General features: G+C 44.9%; 1 long non-coding RNA gene across 50 annotated transcripts in view; it reads right to left on the bottom strand.

Annotated features, from left to right (window-relative positions):
• LOC107506203 overlaps positions 1-20,967 on the bottom strand; it is a 579,061-nt gene that overhangs the window by 200,184 nt on the left and 357,910 nt on the right. The window contains exon 20 of one of the 50 annotated variants that reach the window (XR_004954749.1): positions 7,300-11,693. The exons of the other annotated variants lie outside the window; for them this stretch is intronic. This is a non-coding gene — a long non-coding RNA (uncharacterized LOC107506203). Of the gene's footprint in view, positions 1-7,299; positions 11,694-20,967 lie in introns of those variants that run through there. 50 annotated transcript variants of the gene reach the window in all.

The raw sequence follows: 20,967 nt of genomic DNA, 5'->3' as shown, positions 1-20,967 counted from the left end.
GTCATGGCAAAAATGGCAAAAGAGGATTTGGGTCCAGACAAGAACAAGCCCTTGATGTGAATAATCATTCCATTAATTATCAGTAGATATTATGCAGTTCCAAAATCTGTGCATTATTTCTGATAGTTAGCTCCTTCTCTCTCAGTTTTCTCCATTGAAATTAGAGAACATTTCATCACAAATCAGGGCTAAATAAGATAACATATAGAAATTGTGTCTTATATTGTCTCATAGATGCTATTAGATGTAAAATAATCACAAACTACTAAAACAGTACAGAACTTTGTTGGTTCACAGAATCATTAAAAGAAATGATACATATGCAATTACCAAATTTGCATATTCAACTGACTACTTAAAATCTGTAGTTGCATGTCTCATATCTCCAAATCAGCCTGTTTCAAACTGAAAGCTTCATCCAAGCCCAAATTCTCCCTCGTCCTCCCCTCCCCGCCCACCCGCCTCAGTGACAGAGATTGCCATCCACCAAGTTTTTTAGGCTAGAAACCTGAGATGTTCCTCACCCTCCAGCTCTCTAACTCTCTAACCTTTATGTTTAGTTTTTCACCAATTACAAGCTGACTTCCAAAATACTCAAGTCACCCACTTTTCAACTCTTTGTTGGCCTGTTTAAGTCAAGACGTGATCACCTTTTTCTGGACCATTCTGGGGGCCTTCTCACTGTCCTTCCTGCTTCCACGCACATCCTCTCCCTTCCTTTTATCCATTCTCCACACAGCAGCAGAGAGTCTCTGAGCAAGTAAACAAGATCAAGCCACTAGCCCAGCCAAAATCCTTCAGCGTCCCCTTCTGCACTTCAGATAAGATCCGAACAGTTTGTCGTAACCAGCAAAGCCGTGTCCCTCTGCCATGAACCCCAGCCGGCTTCCCCAGTCTCGTCTCATGCCACGTTCCAACGACACCCCCTTCTTCATACTCTCAGAAACACCGTTACTTCTCACTTGAGGATCTTCATTCCGATACTCCTGTTCCTCTGATCTAGCCCCTAACCATCCCGTCCCTTAGGGTGACTGATTTTCTCCCACCCTCCACCATGACTATCACTCAGAAGATTTTCCCCATTGCCTAATTAAGTTAGGCTCCAGTTATGCCCTGTCTTAGAACTCTCTCTGTCTCCTTATGAATCCCTGTTACAGTCTGGAACTCCGTGTTTACGTATGTGATTGCTTGTTTAAAGTCTGTCTCCTGAATCAGATCATAATGCCAACAAGGGCGGAAAGTGTAATGTTTGTTTTTGCTGTTCACCACTGTATCCTCAGTACTTTGTATTTTGTCGAATGAATGAGTGAATGAAGGTATTAAGTTATTGTATCTTCAATGACTTCTAATAAAAATCAATATTAAGGTTTAATATTTTGAACAAGATTTTGTTATTCATTCAGATTAAACCTAAAAAATACCTTAAAAATAGAGTATCTCCAAATTAAATTTTCTAGGTACTTGGAAACAAGTAATTCAAAGCTGAAGGGAAATTTAAAAGCCTCTCATCCAACCCTCAAACTGAAACTAGAAGTTTTTAAAATTTTCTAATCATTATAAAATGGCATTCATTATGATAGGTATTTGTTAGTAATTATACTGTAATGATGAAATTAAAAGGTTTTTTCTTTTAAACTATTTTCCAAGTATTTGTTATTACTCATAATGAAAGAATACATAAAAATACATCTTCACTTCTCTGGCTTAGATAGCAAGCAGGATTAAATCTGTGACAGCTGAAAGCTTTGCTGTGATTTTGTATTATTATTAGCACCATTACCATAAACAAATATTTACTGACCAGAGACCTGTTTAATGTGAACTTCTGGATCCTCTTTTTGCAAATAAGGTTACTGCAGTTCAAATAAGATTGAGGATTCATTCCCCCTAGGTCACACAGCTGATAAACGTAACACTAACTTGAATATCTGACTTCGAAATTCACACAAAGCACAATTTTAAAAACTATGGCAAATCCCTGAAACCATCTACAATAACCACACAGATTACTGCTGGGTTCTGCATGTCCTAAGATGCTCAGTTTTCCACCTACTCGATCACACCTTTCCCACAGTAACCGTTTTCTTTCTTAACAAGTTCACCTTTTATTTTTAGTGATTAGAAAATCAATACCTATTCCATGAAAATATTTGCAAACTAAAAAGAGATATTAACCCACAATTCAACCAACCAGAGGCAACAATGTTCATTTTAACAGTCCGGATACATATTCACGCTTACAACATCATGTCTATTATAGAGATTATTGGTCCTAACCTTTCTTTTCATGGAAAAAGCAGATACCAGTGTTTTTGCTTATTTTTAAAATCATCAAACAGCAATCAATAACCTCTCTTGAAATGCTGATCATTCATTGCTGGTTAATAATGGCCAACTAATTTAAGACTTTCAAAGGAGACAAACACTATTTGTCCAAGCCGACTTCCAAACGAGGCCATTGGCAAGGTGCTTACCTCCTCCGACAGCAGCCAGCCGTGCACATCAGCTCCACAGGGGCAGAGCGGCTCAAGCCAGAGTTAGAGGCAGGCCCCCAGCTGCAGCTCAAACACATGTGGTTCCCATTAACTTGGATTGTAACAGCCTCTTCAAAGGCAACAAACGTCCCTCCTTCCACACCTAAAAAAGTCCTGCTTCCTCCAGGATGACAGATCCAGAAAAAGTTCCTGAATCAGAGAACGAAGCTCTTAGTTAAAGAGCTACCCTATTGCGTCAACTTTAGACAAGTGTTTTTTCATGACACACATAACATGTTCATTGGAAACAAAAAATAGAAAACACTATTAATCACAAACAAAAATTAACTGATAACACATTAAATGAAAGTCCATTGTTTCTGAAAATATTTAACAAAATGAAGTCATATTAATAGTTCTCACATATTGTTATATTGTCATCATCCTAATATTTTAAAGTTGCCTGATCGAAAGTCATCAATCTCTTTCGACATTTGTATACTTTGATTGTTTCCAGTTTCCCCCTTTAGCAAGGAGCATCCTTTCTCTCAACAAGTCATTCTATAAAAATTTATTGAGTACCTACACTGCCAGGCATATGCCGCCTCATTTTTTGCTCATATTCTTAATTAATGCTTTAAGATAAAGTTCCCAGAAGTGGAACAGCTGGTCAAAGCACACTTTTTAGATTTTAGTCAGAACTGCCAATTGCTCCCCCAAGAGGCTGTACCAGCGGATACTTCTATCAATCCCACTTGAGAAGATGTACCGCACCTGACCTTCGCCAAGGAGGGCGGAGGGTCCGGCTCCAGAGCAGTGCTCGCAGTGGTCTTCAGACCAGCAGCAGCAGTGTGTGGCAATGTGAGTTCTCAGGCCCCCACTCCTAAGACTTAACCAGCATCTCTGGTAGGTGGGACCCAGTCATCTGAGTTTTAACAAGCTCTCCACATGATTCGTCTTCCAATTATAGTTTGAGAACCGTCGATTTAGAACACGAGAAATAGAGCTGCAAGTGGTGTGGCCAACGAGCACACACTCCCCCCAACCACCGCAACTGACGTCCTTCCTCGAGAGCTTTCCTGAAGCGGACTGACAGCTAACCCTTCAACAGAGGCTTCCCAGGGTTACACACCCAGATCTGCAGCTAGTTTGGCAAGAGACTGAACTCCAGAACTGAGGTGGGCACGATAAAAAGATAAGTAGAAGGGAGAGGACAGTGGCCTACGGGGGACTGAGAAGAGTGGCCCCTGTGTTTCTGTGAGTGGAGCGGCGTGGGGACTGGACCTTCACCTGGAAGACTGGCTTTGGAGATTTGCCCATCTCACTTGTAGCTCTATAACCTTGGTCAACTGCTTAATTCTTTTGATCCTCTGATCCCTCTTTTGTTTATTAGGAGTAAAACATTCCGACAGGCAGGTTGTCATGAGGATTCGCACATGGTAAGCTACGTGAAATGCTCTGGACACTGTAAAGCCCTGTCCACATTCAGGCGTGATGTTATTGTCAGAGACCCACACTTAGAGGAAGTCTGCCTTTCCTGTACAAGTCCCTCTTTCCCACTCCGACCATGAAATTCACTTCTTCCCCGGAACCTTCAAAGTCCCCATTTATCAACTGTCAGAATACAAAGCTAATGCTTTCAGGGACTCCTTTTAAGGGGTATCACTTACACTTCCCAGTTGGAATATTATCTTTCTTATCTCCGGACTGCAGAAGTACATGGCCCACCACCTCCCTGAGTTGTATGGAAAGTTACTTAGATGGAGTACCCTAATTACAGAGAAGGAAAGAGACTACAAAAATTCAAAACATAGGAAAATCGGCATGATGTCTGGAGTTCGTGACAGGCGCTCGAGCCCTGACTTTCTTGCTAGGATAAAGCGTGTGTCTTTAGGCATCATAAGAATAACATGGCCAAAGAAGAACTCTTGATTTTCTCCAAAAACCTGCTTTACCTTCGATTTTCCCATCTCCAGAAGTAGCGCCACAGTTTCTTGCACCAGAAATCTGAATGATCCTTGATGTCTTTCTGTCCCTCATCTTCCAGTTCTAACTGGTCACGATATCCTCCTGACCTTAAGTTACGGACCCTCCCCAAGTGTCTGTTGCCTCCTCTGAAAAAACAGGGGATAATAATATATTTCACCCCAAGCCGTTCTGGCATTTAGACAATACCTTCTACTCCTTGACCATCTAACCTGCTAGAAGCACCAACAGTCACTGTCGAGTTTGAAGTGACACCTTTGAGACCCACTGCATAAATATTCATGGGCTCACATGCTGCATCCCAGGTACCACACAAAGGACATGGCAAGGAAGAAGACAGGGGACCTTCGTTCTCTAGGAGCTTGTAATCCATGGGGCAGGAAGGCAGAGGGAGAAACAGACAAAAGAAACAAGACGAATTTCAGTCTAGGGTAGGTGCTGTCCAAGGAGGGGCTTAAAATAAAATAATTTGATAGAGAGTAGACAAGTGGCTATTAGAACTGGGTGGTCAGTGATGTCCCCTTGAAAGAGGTCACATTTAGGCTGGGATTTGAATGACAAGAAGCGGCCAGCCATGAAAATAGATGAGGGGATAAGACACTCCAGACGGAGGGGACAAGACACTCCAGACGGAGGGGACAACCTCTGTAAAGACCTTTTGGCTGAAGGGAACTTGGAGAATGTAAGGAAGATCAAGGAGGTTGGCACAGCTGCAATCAGGAGAATGCAAGGCGAGGGGGGAAGAGGCAAGGGGGGCGGCAGGGGCACATCGCAGGGTTTCGCAAAATGAGGGAAGGGATCTGAGGGTTTTATTCTTTTTTCCAGTGACAGGGGAGGCTGGCAAAGGGTTTGAACCAGTGTAATTTTGTTTTGTTGGCCTTTTCTAACAGACCTCTCTGAGTGCACGTGGGTAACGGAGGGTGCGGATAACAAGAGTAGAAGGGAGACCCGAAGTGGTTCAAATTAGGGAAGACAGTGGTTTGGACCGAGGTGAGGATGAAGGAGTTGGGAGAAGTGGACAATTCCGGATGTGTTTCGAAAACGACGTCCAGCGGACTCGGTAAGCAGTTAGATCTGGAAGGTGGCGGGAGGAAAAGAACCAAGGGCAACTCGGATTTTCTGGCATGAAAAATACGAAGCTGCTTATTGGGATGGCGAAACCCAGGAATGCAGGTTTGTAAAGGACAATCAAGAGATCTGCTTTGGCCATGTCATCCTTGTGACACCTACAGCAGATGCCAAGTTGACATTTAGGTACGTAAGTCCGGAGTCCCAGGATATGTTCAGGACTGAAGGCAAAAATTCAGGAGGAATTAGAATCCCAGATTCCATTCAAGGATCCACTTCTTAAATTGCACCTTGATATGTTACAGATTTTTGGCTGCATGTTAGAAAAATACAGGCAAAAGACAAAGCTTCTGCCCTCAAGATACTCTCACTGCCATGGGAAAAAGAGAAAACGGAGAAGTACATCACACCATTCGGTACGTACTAGGATGGAGGTTTATGGGGTGGTAATCTGTGTGACCTTCAATCATGCTCTAGATTCCCCTGGTCCTCAGTTCCGCCACTCACAGATGGGGATAACACTACCTGTCTCGCCAACAGGACAAAAGGCACATCTCAGAGGGAATGATGTAGATGGAAGTAAATAGAAGCCAAAGATCCCTGAATTATTATCCTGCAAAGAGGGAGAAAGTTGGCATGAAGAGCCTATTCACAAATTTACCGGCAAAACACAGAGCTAAGTTCTGGCTGATAGGACTTAAATGAACCTGTCTATCTAATCACTGCAGCAGGAAATGTAATTCTTCACAAAGCCAATGTCGCTATGAGGGAATTTGCATGAGGCTTGAGATAGGATGGAAAGCTTCCTCTGCCGCTGCTGCAGCTGAGTGATAGCTTCTAAAAAGCGGGCCTGACGGACTCAGTGGCTGTTCCACACCACGCCGCCCTTGACCCTTAGCAAAAGTTTAACCTTTACACTCTCTGCCAATGACATCACACTGTCCAACTGTGAGAGCCATGAGCCGTGGAGCAGACAGGCCCTGGGTTCACACTCTGCACTGCCCTCTAAGAACTGTAGCATGTGACAAAGTCCCTTAGCCTCAGTTTCCAGAATTATTATATGGTTGTGTTAACCATCTCCCAGGCAACTGTGCGGATTTATCAAGACAGTGAAAGCACTAGTGTGGTAGGTGGTTCCCGGTTTATGATGAGTGCCCTCAAAACGGGGAGCAAGATGGCATATGAATTCATTCAGTCTTCATTCACTCGGGGAGGCTATGAATGGGTTTCGTTAATCTGGACGTTGCCAAACCTAGCAGAATGAAGGCTCTATGCATGTTGGCGAAATGAACAAATGGCGTGCAGAATAGCTGCATGAAGTCCTTGAAGGACACAATGAGGGACCTCTGGCTAGAAATGCCTTCCCCCGTACCAGAGACCCTTCCTGCTGAGCCCAGCTGTGGCCCAGAAGTTGGAAAATCAATTTTATGATTCACAATTTCAATAGCACCTTTGTCTGAGAAGACTGACAATGGCACTCAATGGAGGAAAAAAGAACAGTTCCCGTCACCGTATAATTACCTCTGTTTTTTGCCTCCTCTCTAAAGGCGAGGCTTACTTTGACAAAGGGAACATTAAAACCTGCTTCTGCTCTGGCAGGTTGAAAAAAAAATGTCATTTTTAGGTTCCTTTAACACTATCAGCTCATACAGCAAATAGACTATTCATTGAAATAAATTTTCTTCACCTTGTAAAGTTGCATCACGTCAAAAGGTTCGCTTGGGCCAACGTCTTCCAAAGTGTGTCGATTAGGACACTGGATCTGTAGGATGTAAGTAGATATTACTGGGAAGAAAGGGCGCCCAGGTCCGGGAAAGACTAGAGTAAAACTGAAAACTAGGGTTAAAGTTGAGGAGCTCTTTTTACCGCTGAGTGGTTTCATCTTTAACACTGTATTTTCAGTCCCCAATAGAAGGTGAATCGCTGCCCAGATGCGCTGGGTTTCTAGAGCATCTCACAGGACTTGCCGTGCCCTGAGAAATGTTGCCTGGAGTGTGAAGAATGGACCAGATGCACTTTCCAATCTCTTCTGGCCAAAATCAATGGTTCATTTCCTGCCTTGCAGAGTTACTTGTAAGCTACGAATAGGCTGAGCATGTTCGCATACTCTGGAAACTGTTCTCTGACAGCCTCGTGACTCCACGTGTTTATCCATCAAACATATTAGAAATCGTCTAGGCACCAGGTGCTGTGACGAAGGCATGGATCTGCTCTCTTGGAAAGAAGCTGCTCTCAAATCTTAGAGGGGAGAGAGAGGAGAAGGGGAGCCCAGGTCAGGATGGAGGATTTTAGAACTGGAGAAAGAGTAAGGAAGTAGAAAGGTATGAAAGAAGAGCCTGCAACAGATGGAGAGTTAAGAGCTGCATTTAATTACACGTATCTACTGAGAGGTTCCTATTGCAGGCTCTTTGCTAGATGTCAGGAGCACAATAGCGAACAAGGCGCTAGGCTTGTCCTTGAAGAGTTAGCTCTCCACTGGGAAAAGAGAGAGTCGGATTTTGCTTTAGAAAGACCAATTCGGCAATCATGTGGAAGGGACAAGACCATGACTTGTATACAGGTAGAGTCATCTAGGCAAAGATTAGAAACCTGACCTACAGCAACAGCAGTGGAGTTGGGGAGAAGTAGGTACACTCAGAAAACACTAGAGATACTGAACAGACACAATGAGATAAATGGGTTAAATTTTGAGGTCAAATAAGAGATAAAAGATCAAAAAAGATTTTTAGGAAATTAGCTTTTACCAATGAGGCAGGAAGTGGTCCCAATCCGTAAGCTCGGTGAACATGGTCGGGGGGGAGGTAACCATGCATTACATAAGGTGTGTGAGGATATTCATGAGGAGGTGTCAGATGGGCAGCTGAGGAGCTGGAGATGCAGGTCCGAATTCAGGAAGAGGGAGCGGAGCACCTGTAGAGACCTGGAAGTCATCGGCATAGAGATGGAAACGGAGGTCTTGAAAGTAAGAGGTACCACCCTGGGAGAATGCGCAGCATGAGAACAAGAAGCTTCCAGATCAACATAGTCCTGCCGATACTGACTTTAGCCCAGGAAGACCCTTTCGGACTCCTGAACTCCCTGTAAAAGAATGCATCTGTACGAAGACACGAAGTTTGTGGTGGTTTGTTACTGAAGTGACAGGAAACCAGTACAGCTAGTCATAGAGGACCACGACTCCACTTGGGACTCAAAACTGGCGAACCCCAAATGTCCTTTTCCTTGAGGAATCAAGGCACGGGCCAGCATGCCTCCTCTCCTGAAAGCTTACCTATGGAGGACGTAAGGCTGGCCTGCCATTCTGTTGTGACCTTCTGCTGAGCACATTAGCACAGCACGGCAGTTAAGTGGGTGGAGTTTATATAGATACTGTGCGACTGCATTTACAGAAAGTCAGGAACTGACAGAATCCATCCACGATGTCAGAACTCAGAGTGGGGGTTTCCACGAGGAGGAGAAGGAGTGCTTGGGAGGAGCAAGTGAGGAACCTCTGGGTTCTGGTTACGTTCTAGTTCTTGACCGGGGCGGTGGCAATGCTCACACTGTACAAACTTTTCCTGTAAAAGGCCATATGGGAAACATCTCAGGCTTCGGGGGCCATACTCCCTGTCTCAACTACTCTCCTCTCTCACTGAGTACAAAAGCAGCTATCGACAATTCCTTAACAATGGACATTGCTGCATTCTAATAAACCCTCATTTACAAAAACAGATGGCAGGCCGGAATCTGCCTGCAAGTCTCAGTTTGACAACCCCTGTGACAACGTACTGAACTGTGTATTTATGATCAGTGTACTTCTCCATATGTGTTTCATTGTTCTGTTTTTTTCTTAGTTTAAAATGTAATAAACAAACCATAAAAGAGGGCAAGTTCTGGATTCAGATTGCCTGGACTCAGTTCCTGACTCTTCTAATCGATTATTCTGTGATGACCACCTGCTTGATCTCCCTGTGCTTCCGTTTCCTCACCTGTAACCTGGGGACAGTAATACTACCTACTTCGTAGCATTACTGTAACACTGAAATGAGATACAACATGTACAGTGTTTACAGCAGCGCCTGGTTTATAGGCAGCCTTTCACTGATATTCGCTATTATGCTTACTATTGATGGCCTTAACACTTCTCAAAGTGTTGACCTTGCAAGCCCTGCATTGCGGAGGAGCTACTGACGCGTCCTCCTGCCACAATCTTTCAATGGCTGTCACTCTCGGGATTTCTGAGACTGGCACACGAGGCCCGTTCAGGCCCCTAAGCTGTATCACAGCGACATCGCAGAAACCTGGGCCTCCCTCGCCACGCCACGCCCTTCAAGCCCTTGTACTCCTGGGAGTGCTATTCTAGCTACCTGGAAGGGCCCTCTTCTTGGCTACCTGCTAATCCCTTACCCTTCTCTTCGAATAAACGCCATCTCTTCCGTGAAGCTTCCGAGTCTCAGACACCACGGATAAGCAAACTCGGAATTTAAGCACATGCATCAGTTGCCATTTTCCTCCTCCTGATTTGTCTCCGTGTGTCAAGACCCAGGCACATTCCGGGCACCCAGTGCACGTCTGCTGAATGGACCTCATATCTGCGTCCCCTCTGGCCGTGAGCTCTTATTCGTCCTGTGTCCCCGGCCCCTAGAATAATGCTCAGCACAAGGCTGGTGCTCGATAAATATCCTTCAAAAGGATGAAGGAACCGATCGCTGGAACCAAGCCCAGGCCTGGGCAAGCCCCAGAGAGGCAGAGCCAGACGACAAGAAGCGCAGCCCCATTCTCGGCGAGCCCCACGGAGAATTCCAGCCGTCACCAACACCAGTATCGAAGGAGGATGTCACAAGAGGCTTATCTGTATTTTGCACCACAGGAGAAATGCTATGGGTGGTACCATAATCACTGCTCACATTTTTCAGTCATAACAGCAAATAAAACATGAGCTCACCATTTCCCACAGAGGCGGTGAGAGGCTAATACCCTACTGAGGCAATTACACTCCACATCTGCTATCCTCGATTGTCTACACCACAGACTCCAAGAACATCATATTAATACTAGAAGGGACCTCCGAGACTCACTGGTCCAGCCTCATCATTTTACAGGCGAGGGGGAAATAACTTGCAGAGTTTTATTTTGGCTAGATTATTTTGCTATGGCATTTTTTTCCTGGACTTGACAGAGCACCATACTATTTACAAACGAAGTTTTATTTCACTTATAATCACTTATAATCTTACAAATTTACCTACATACATACAGATACACACACACACACACATACACATACACATACACATACACATATACATATACATACACATATACACATATACATACATAGCTGAGGGGAAAAAATATTTAGGAGAAACACTGTTATGCAGCCATAATCTAGAAAGAGAGAAAGAACCTGGGGTACAATTTCACGATTTGCCAATAATGACAGTTTGTGATATGGGAACCATTTAAACAACAGTTCCCAAGCAGGATAACAATGAGCATAATGCCCACATCTGAAGGAGAATAGGGTGTTATAGGAATAAAGCACAGATTTCTTTGTTATATCACGAATCATTGACAGAGGGGAAAATGTGTTATCGAGAATACTCATCATTCTTCGGGGAGTTTCCAGAGGCATCTAGAGCCGCCTCCTGTTCCGACCAACTCCTACAAGTCTGGAAGCTGGTTTCCCATACTCTGAATCATCTCAGCATCCCCTCCCTGCTGCTGGGGAGAGGATATGAAAAACCAAACCAGGACTGCCAGGCCCAGGCTCAGGAACAGCGCTAACAATCACGAGACGAGACCCGAGGAGAAATCAGAGTCCTCGTGCTCGTCTTCCTCCTTCTCTCAGGCGATATCCCTCCAGCGCCCCGTGCGAGCCCTTCTCCTCATCAGGCCAAACGTCTCATTTATCCTGATTTGACGGCTCCCACGTGCCTCCTGTCTCCCGGAATTGCCTTTTCTCCACCAGTGGACTGGTCAGCTTCCAGTGCCGCAGAGCTTGGTCAGAGTTGCTTCTCCCGACCTCCCTGCAAACAGTTGCTGCTTCACAGCTCCCGGCAAACGCCTCCCTTACAGAGCTCGTCTCAGACCTGTGTCCCTGCCATTTGCTCACCTACCTCCCTGACAGAGCGCAAGCTCCCGAAGTAGGGACTTCAGCATCTGGTAGTGTCAGGCAACGCAGGTTTGCTGAATGAATGGATGAAGAAGTAGAGTTATGGGGAGAAACCAGTTAAGTAGGAAGGCAGTGGGAGATGATACTATATAGCGCGTCTGATAATTTTGGGGAACAAAGTCAACGAGGCGTCTTAATAAATGGACTTCTCAGAATCTTTCAGATGCATATGTCTTCAGTAAATATTCAAGGCTGTGATATTTACTAAGTATTCATTAAAGACTTACTTCCCAATCTACTCATTCATACAGCACTGTGTGTGTGTGGGTAGGCGGGTGTGTGTGCAGTGCTTCTGCTCGGTCATGAGGCTTTAGGGCATCCTCAGCCAGACATTACCAGAAATCACACAGCCTGTCAACATCTAAGGTATTGACCCCATATCCAGGGCTGTGAATGGTCCCACAAACAGCTGAGTTGACTTTAACTTCAGGTCAACTTTGAGCCAGAAACTCCCACAATAATTTCCTCCGAAGTTTTGCAAAATCATTCTGGACTTTTGACCCAGAAATATCTTACACATTTTCCATGGAAAAACAAAGGAAATGGTGATCTCAAGTCGCCTAGCTTCTGCTCTTTTCATCTCTAGATCGGTAAAGGGCACCAGAAATAGCTTCTATTAGATTCACAAAATGTATTTCTGAGTGCTATGCGTGCAGTGTGGTGAAGATGATAAGCAAAAACCACCTTTTGAAACCCTGTTAATTTCCTCACAAGTGATATGTTTGTGGTCATAAAATTCTTGCCAATGAATTATGCATGTTTTGAATCTCCCAGGTGCTTACTAATGAATAAGGAAAGACAATGGGATTCAGAAATTCATACGAAAACATTTACTGCCCACTTACTACATGCAAGTGTTGACAGTACGAAGATCCAATTCTAGAAGCTGGAGAAAAAATATATCTGCTATCAAAAGGATCACTGTCCCTTTACAAAGATAAATCGTGATTTAAAAAAAAAAAACAGCTATGACAGGAATGTTATCTGGTTTACTGCATATGCTGAGCATAAAAGCCTGGTACTTGGTAGATGCTCAATACATATTGAGTGAATAAAGAAATGAATGACTATAGATGTAGGACTTTATGTAGCAAGACGGGGCTACACGAAAGACTGAGACTTGAGAGGGACCTTGCAAATGGGCACCTCCAAATGGACATGCTCTAGACACACAGGGAAGCTGAGCAGAAACCTTCTGAAGGAAGTGGGCGGCAGGAGGAGAGGGGTGTTTCAATGACTAAACCCGTCTGGCACAGGTGGGGAGTCTGGGTCGGAACCCAGAATTCACACTGGACAGTCACGTTGGGAAAGATTTAGAACACTAAATGCCACATTGTGGAGCCAGAACTTTAGCCTGAAGGTAAAAGGAAACAACAAAAACGAACTTGGACCCGAGGAGTGCCAAAGGCTGATTTTAGGAAGAGAGATGTTTCCTCACAGAGCACAAAGGGGAACTAGGCATTGGTTAGAGAGTGAATGGAAAGACCCTTCTCGAATCAGAATTCCTTGGGAATGTAGGCACAAACCAATGCTTCAGGGCACTGTACATGCAAGGAATTCAGCACGCAGTGCCTGAGAACAGCAACTATGCTACGAGACAGGCCAATATTTATGTCTGTGCTTAACAGCCGTGAGATTTGGGGCAAGTTACTTAACCTTACCAAACCTCAATTTCCTCCACTGCAAAATGGGGATAATAATAGTACCTACTTCATGAGGTTGGTGGTAAGGATTACATTAGATGGTGAATATCAACTGTTTACAAGATACTTGATCCTCAGTAAATGATCCAAACACATTGTTTATTAACATTAGACTTGAAATCGCAATGAACATATCACCCCATTCGATAGGTTCTTGTTAAGAAGTAATGCATTAATGAGTCAGCTTTAAAGATGCCAATTCCTCAATCTTCTTGTGAGGTTTTGGAACATTTTGAGAGAACATTATAAATTGGAATTAGTACTTTTGCTCCTTTCGTTAATATGTTTGTGGCATCTGAGCACCCAAAATCGCATACCGCAGGGGTTTAATCTTTGTGACATCGAAGGCCTGTCTGTGCCCAGTGTGCTTCTTGCCATCCTAGCTCCGTTCCCATGTTCCGACGACAACATCGGAGAAAGGCAACGCCGACTCCTTCCGAATGGCCACCTGCAGGACTTGTCCCTGGTCACACTGCTGCCAATCAGTGAGAAGCAGAGCATGGCATGTGGATTTTCTCATTCCTGGGGCGGCGCTCCTCAATCACACGCATGAAATGGCTTTTTCTACCCCCGTTGAAGTGTGCCAAGCAGTACTGAAGGATGCCCCGCCTCCCAAGTGCTACGGAAATGTATGGGTGTTTACTGGTATGTGGCAAATTTGAGGTTCACTTTCTAGATGAGTCAGGTACACATTCTAATGGATTCATTCAATTTTGCATTAAATATAGAAAATCGTATATAGACAGCAACCACATGCAAATATGTGAAGTGGTACTTTTTCGCTCAGAATGTTTTCTTTGCTCCTGCCAATCAACCAGCCGGAATCATGTGGGGACAGTATAGATGGCGTTTACATTTTGAAGTCAGAAATTTCCAAGCTGTGCACAGCATCATTAGAGGACTTCGTCGTGACATCAGTACTTCCCCAGGTGACCCTGAAGGTTCCACTCTTAAAGGACAGACCCGTGTTGGAGCAGGTGCCTAAATACAGATCATAGGCTCAGACCTCTTGTGTCTGCTAGCAGAAGTCATCAAAGACCGGCCCAAAATAACACTCAATGAGTTGGTCTTGGTTTGAAGTCAGAAGGTAGGTCTAGCTTCATGATTTCGCAACTTTCCATGAAAATTAGGAATTATTTCATAAATAAAAGACTATCTTCTGAATGCTGTATCTTGTCATTAGGACTAAACACTATAGCTAGTTCAAAGCGCATCCCCTACTCCGAAACTCAGCTTAAAGTTCCTCTTGGTTAGAATCTCTCTGACTGTTTCCTACGTTCTCGAATTGCTCTGCAAATGCCCTTCCTAGTTCAGTACTTTGCATATTGCCCTGCGTGTTGACATGTTAACACATCACTTCCACACGAAGCCTAGAGGGAAGAATTGTCACATTCTCTTCTCTGGAGGCTGGGAGGCATCCAGCCTTGGGGAATTCTCCACTTCTTGGATGCTGGACCAGACCAGGCAGTCACTCACAGCAGATGCCATATAAAGGATAAGCGAGTGACTGCAAATCAGAGCCACAGAAGGTCACCGTGACAGTACCAAGGTCAGAGGGATGACATCAATGTTAGGTCCAAAAAATGAGTGTGGCTCCAGAGGTAAAGGTTGAAGACAGATGTCCTGGGCCAGGGTAATAAAGAACAGGTGGGAAAATGAAGTACAAAGTGGAAAGAGCTATAAAGGCTTAGGACAGAGGTGAGGTAAGGTTGGAGAGCAGGTACCATTTCCAGAGACTTTAGTCCCTCTGGTGATGGCTTAGTGATAAAAGAGAAAGTTGGCCATTAAAAAGGACCAGGGTTGGACTAGAGGCAATTCTCTTTTACATCTCCTACATCTGGCACACTGCCTGAAACAAAACGGATATCTGATAAGTGTTTACATAATGAATAAATGAATGATTGGCATTGTCTTCTACGAGCTGACCTACATAACCAACCATAACCTGTGCCTCGCTTATACAGTAACCTGGCCATTATCTCTTGTAGTAGTTCTCATAGGCTGCCTTGTTTCCACATTATATATCTTGGGTCTCCCCTATTACGTCAGTGCCCCCAAACAGCAGCCATGGAGTCCTAGCAGAGAGGATACCATATGTTGCACAGAGGAAGTGTTCCATAAACGCCTATGAAGTTGCACAGAATGATACTGAGTTAAAAAGAATTGCTTTTCAGTACAAAATGGTTTAGTGGTTCAAAGAAAGAGTTTAGTTTTTGATCAAGGATAAAAACAGACACGCTAAAAAGAAAGAATAAGCATATGAAATGTTCCTCAACATCACTAATCATTAGAGAGATGCAGATCAAAACCACAATAAAATCACTTCGCACCCATTAACATGTATATTACAAGAACAAACAAACAAATGAACAAAGAAAATAATAAGTGTTGGTGAGAATGTGGAGAAATTAGACCCCGGTGCATTGCTGATGAAAATGTAAAATTATTCGGCTACTTTGGAAAATGAGATGGTTGTTCCTCAAAGTTAAACACAGAATTACCATAAAATGCAGCAATCCCACTCTTGGCATGTGTCCAAGAGAAGCGAAAATGGGGACCCCAGCGGATATTTATACACTTAGGCTCACAGCACATTCCTTGTGACAACCGAAAGGTAAAAACGGCCCAGCGTCCACTAAAAGGTAAACAAAGTGGAGTGTATCCACACAATGGGATATTGTTCAGAAGGAAGGAAGTTCTGACACTTGGTACGGTGTGGATGAACCTTAAAGACATTATGCTAAGTGAAATAAGCCAGTCGCTAAAGGACAAACAATATATGAGTGTACTTATGTAAGTCAGATTCATGGAGACAGAAAGTTAACGTTTGTGATGGCCTAGGGCGCGGGATGTAAATGGGAACAGGGAGTTATTGTTTGACGGGGAAGATCAAAGAAGCTCTGGAGATAGTGTCAGCGATGCTCGCAACAATGTGCACGTCCTTATAGCCACTGAGCTCTAACTAAAGAATCATTAAAATGGTAAACTTTGTTACAACTTTTTTACCACAATAAAAATATATATCTTATCAGAAATTTTTAAAAATTGATAAATCACTCTACCTTACTTGAGGGTTTATCATTTTGGATAGCTCCCTTTTTTTTATCACTTTTAGAAGAAAATGACTAATGAGCATCAAAACACATACAACCACACACATACACATAAGCACCTCAACCATTATCACATACGTATACGCTATTTTATAATACAGCTTTTCTTTATAAGCCAGATTGCCAACTTTAGTATTAGAGGCCAAGATCTTGCCTCTAAGACCTCCCAGATAATTAGCTTCCAAAGGAGCAGGCAGGCTCTGTTCACTCTCATTGCAAAGAACTCACTCTTATGCTCAGAATACCAAGGACTCGAAGAGCAGAAACAAGCCTGACTGTGCGGTAGGAAAAGATGGTGCATGCTGAGTGTCTTCCTGGTCTCCGAGAGGAAAGAGGTGTTTCTCTTTCCCTCCTGTAGGAGACGCCCCTTTCTTACAACACGCTCAGAGGCAGAGAGAAGGGGAGAAAGTTCTTACCTGCCACCTGCTCACACAGAGCCTTGATGACTGTCACACATATGACTACATCACCATGGCAGTGAGAAATCTGTCTCTATCCCCAGCCAATCCTGGACACTGGACCCAGATCCCAGCTTCTGATCTACTCAAGAACTCAGAAGGCTGTGTTACTGATCGGCTGGTTTCACAGCCCAGTGCAAAAAGTTGGAGCGAGAACGGAGGGCCTCGGAGTCCCTGCTCACTTCAGAGGCTTCCGATCCTCATCTACCTTGGGGTCCTGCAAGGACCAATTCAAGTTCCACTTTGTTTATGAGCCCTGCTCCCAATTATTCAAGTACTCAGGAATTTCTTCCTTGATTTGTAAATAATAGACCTTGGGTGCCCTTCAGAATAAATGTTTATGTAACAGAGTCTCCTTATAGCGTGCATCGAGTTCTTGCTCTGAGTGGTGTTTGATCCTCCATTTGACTTTGAGTCCCTGCTTACAGCTCACTGCCCTGTCTTCTCCTCCATCTCCACTTGACACAGACTACATCACAGCAGATATTCCCAGGAATTGCTGAAGTGACTGAAATACTTCAATAACAGCTTTATTGGGTAGAAACACAATCTCTGCAATAACATCCCCTTTTAGCAGATCTTGGTACATATTAAATGCTCCATAAGTGTCTGTGAATTGGCCATCTTGGGACGGCAAGAATTACTTTCTCCGAAAACTATTTTTGTGTCCAGTAACTCATCCAGAGGCAAAAGAAGGAATCTCACGAACCAGCCCCAAGTGGAGGAGACTCCTGGACTCCCCTGAAAGTCAGAATTGCAGGGGACTTTGGCTCAATTTCCTTTTCCAGAAAGAGAAACAAGTCCAGAGCAGGAGAATGATTTGCACAAATTCACAGAGTGACTAAGGGGCAGCTCTAAGGCTGAAACCTAAGTCTCAGGCATGAGGTAGGTACAGAGTCTAGTCAAAGAATTCGCAGTAGCCCATTTGAAAACCTCTTTCCTTGATATCAGAGAGACATTCTCACAGAGTTACAGCATTAGGTGCAGCCTTGCAGATCTGCTTGCCTTTTATAAAAATTCCCCCTAAAACCCCTGTAATTCCAGGGGGGAAATGATGTTTGAAAGTCATGGGAAGTGGGAAGGTGTCGGAAGGAATTTAGAGTGAGCCTGAAGGCCCCTTACAAACCTAGGTATTTTCTGCATTTCATTTAACTTTAAGATAAATAAACCATTAAACCAGCAATTTTCAGAGAAGTGGAGATCACCCACGGTGTGGTTATTTCACTCCTTTGTAAATGATTAAAAAATGCATTTTTCATTCAAGCAACTTCTATTGAGCACCTACAATATGACAGGTGGGATGTTAGGTCAGGGGACCCAGAGAAGAATTAGGCAAGGTCTCTGCTAAAGGAGGAGTGCTAAAGATAGGCAAATAAATCATTGCAATACACTGTGGTAGGCACCACGACCCATGTTTATAAGATGCCTCATCCATTTTCAGGCCGAGGAGGCACTCAATAAATATTTATTGAATGAACAAATGAATGAATTGTAATTTTCCTAAGGAATTTAGGGAAGCCTTTATAGGAGACTCATTCATTCATTCAAGTGATCATTCATTTATCCATGATTTGTTACTAGGCACTACGGTAAGATGTGACTACAAAAATGGATAAAGCAAGGCCCTTGCTCTCAATAATTACAGAACAATGTAACAACTGATATTTGTTATAAATATTTTATTTCAATCTCTCTATTTTCCACTAGAATTTAAGTTCCACGAAGACAGGATCATGCTCTGGCTTTCTCTCTGCCATATTTAAAACGCTTGGAACAGAGCCTGGTGCCCCGTAAGCACGCCGCGGTGTCTGAGTAAATGAATGAGTGATCAGATGAACAGACGCATAGTACAGTGACAATACTTGGGGAGCGCAGAGGAGCGGAATCTTATTAGCAGCACACAGGAGCAGAAGGAAGGAAAACCCAGGAAGAAAGCAGAGAAGGAACTGGCAGGAAGAGACCCAGAAGAGTGAGCTGTCGTGAAAACCAACAGAGGAGAGAACTCCCCCAAGTCCAAGGTGACTGACTTGCTTTCACTCAAGAATCATTTGTTGATCAACCACGTTGGTCCGGGACTAGGACGAGACAAGCTTGGGGCCTATGGTATGAGCTTCCTGAGAATCGTTCGAGCGCAGGGTCAACACCGGCAGGCAGCGCCTCCTTAAACACTGTGTCCTAGACACCTCGCTTGTCTCACCCCAGTCCCAGCCCTGTTGGGCCCAGCACTGTGCTGGGTGTTTGAGGGACAGTAGTCAATAACATGCAATCCTCGTCCTCGAGAAATCCAAAGTCTAATGGGCAGACGGACCTAAAGCCGGTGATCCTGATGCAGGAGGTGAGTTCTGCTGGGAGGAGCAGAAGCAGCATGGGGGGATCAGTCAGGGAGCACCTCAGCCGGAGCACGGGGTCAGAAAATACGGCGGTGGTGAGATCAACAGACAGTCACAGACTCACAGAGGGAGAGAGAGGAACCGCATTGCAGGGAAGGGAAAAGCGCCCGCAAAGGCTGGGGAGCTTGAAAGCACATGAAGTGTTTAGAAATGGTCAAGTGTGCTGGCCAAGGTGAAAAAGATGGTGATAAATGAGGACAGGAATATAGGCTCCCGGTATTGTCCTTTCTGGCTGGAACCTCGTCTTTATTTGTACAGTTATATTAGTATCTGGGGCAGTTTTCCTTGGAAACAAGGTGCTGCCTAAATTAACTGGGAGGCCCGTCCATCTGTCGGTCCTGCGTGTCCTGGCGAACAGGGAGGAGGCCCCGGCTGAGCTTTAGTGCTCAGTCAGATGTATTTTTAGCCCCAGCAGAAAATAACGGCAGTGTGCATTTAATAAAAATATCAAGCCCTGGGAATGATCTAGCGCCAGCGTTGGAGCAATCAGGGACAAATATGTTTCCAATTGAATTACTACTGTGGTCATAGTTATAAAAAGAGAGAGGGAGGAGAAAATGTTAGGCTGGTCAGCTTCTCGGGGCATTTCATCTTGGTTCGCTCTAATTTTAAAGTTTAGAGACACAGGAGCCAGCTCTGCCCCGAGGAGCTATTTTGGGGGTGCCGGCCCATTCCCGCAGCGCGCGGCCCCCTCCGGGCGGCCCCGCAGCCTCAAGTTTCCTTTCATTTAGTTTCCTTTTCTCTCCTCCCTGCCCTCCTCCCAGTTTGGGCCGCCAAGAGGTCTTCTGCTCTCAAGCTGATGAGGCACAGTGTGAATAATTGCGATGAGGGTAAATTTAGACTCTGACCAAACCGAGGGATGTGGGCTCCGGGGCTGCACCCCGGAGGGTGGAGCTGACGGAGCCTCGGAGAGAGCCTCGGGCGTCGTGGGGACGGCGCTCCCCGCCTTTCCAGAGAAAAGGCTCCCATTCTTTAGAGTGCCGTCAGCTGGTCCTCCCAACCTGGTCACAGTGGACCCTCCTGCCCCCGCCCCCGCCCCCGGCACGATTCCCTCCGTTGGTCCCTCGCGCCCTCATCGTGTCCTCCAGTCAGATAGCACGAGAGTCAGCACCGCCGGTCACAGCCCTCCTTTGTGCCAGGCACCGGCCGAGCAATTACAGGTGTTGCGTTGTCTCATCTTAGGCTGACCCTGAAAAGCAGGAACTGTGAGCTCTCTGTGCCTGGTACGAAGGAGGACGCTTGGGCACACGAAGTCACTCTCCAGAGGTCACCTCGCTCGTAAGTGGCAAAACCTTGATTCCGGCTCATTGCAAAGCCCGTCCGCCCTCTGTGCACGTGTGACCCTAAGTCCCCCAAACCGAGCCGGTTCTTCAGAACGTCATGCGCCCTCACACCCCGGATCCCACGCACGCCGCCCTCACCCGGAAACGCCGTCACACTCATCTTCCTAGGAGTCCCTTCAGGATATCTCAGTGTTTGTCCACACCCGTTGTGGCATGTGTCACCGTCAGTGTTGGTTATGATCACTATTATGTACCCGATTCGCACTGGTTCTAAGTGCTTTACCTGTATTATCTGATTTACCTTGACATTCTTAGAAGACGGTTATTATTATCATGCCCAC

Source organism: Rousettus aegyptiacus, unplaced genomic scaffold, assembly GCF_014176215.1.
Source record: "Rousettus aegyptiacus isolate mRouAeg1 unplaced genomic scaffold, mRouAeg1.p scaffold_m13_p_15, whole genome shotgun sequence".
NCBI lineage: Eukaryota > Metazoa > Chordata > Mammalia > Chiroptera > Pteropodidae > Rousettus > Rousettus aegyptiacus.
Note: the sequence above shows the minus strand (reverse complement) of the source record. Positions and strands in the feature narration are given on the sequence as shown.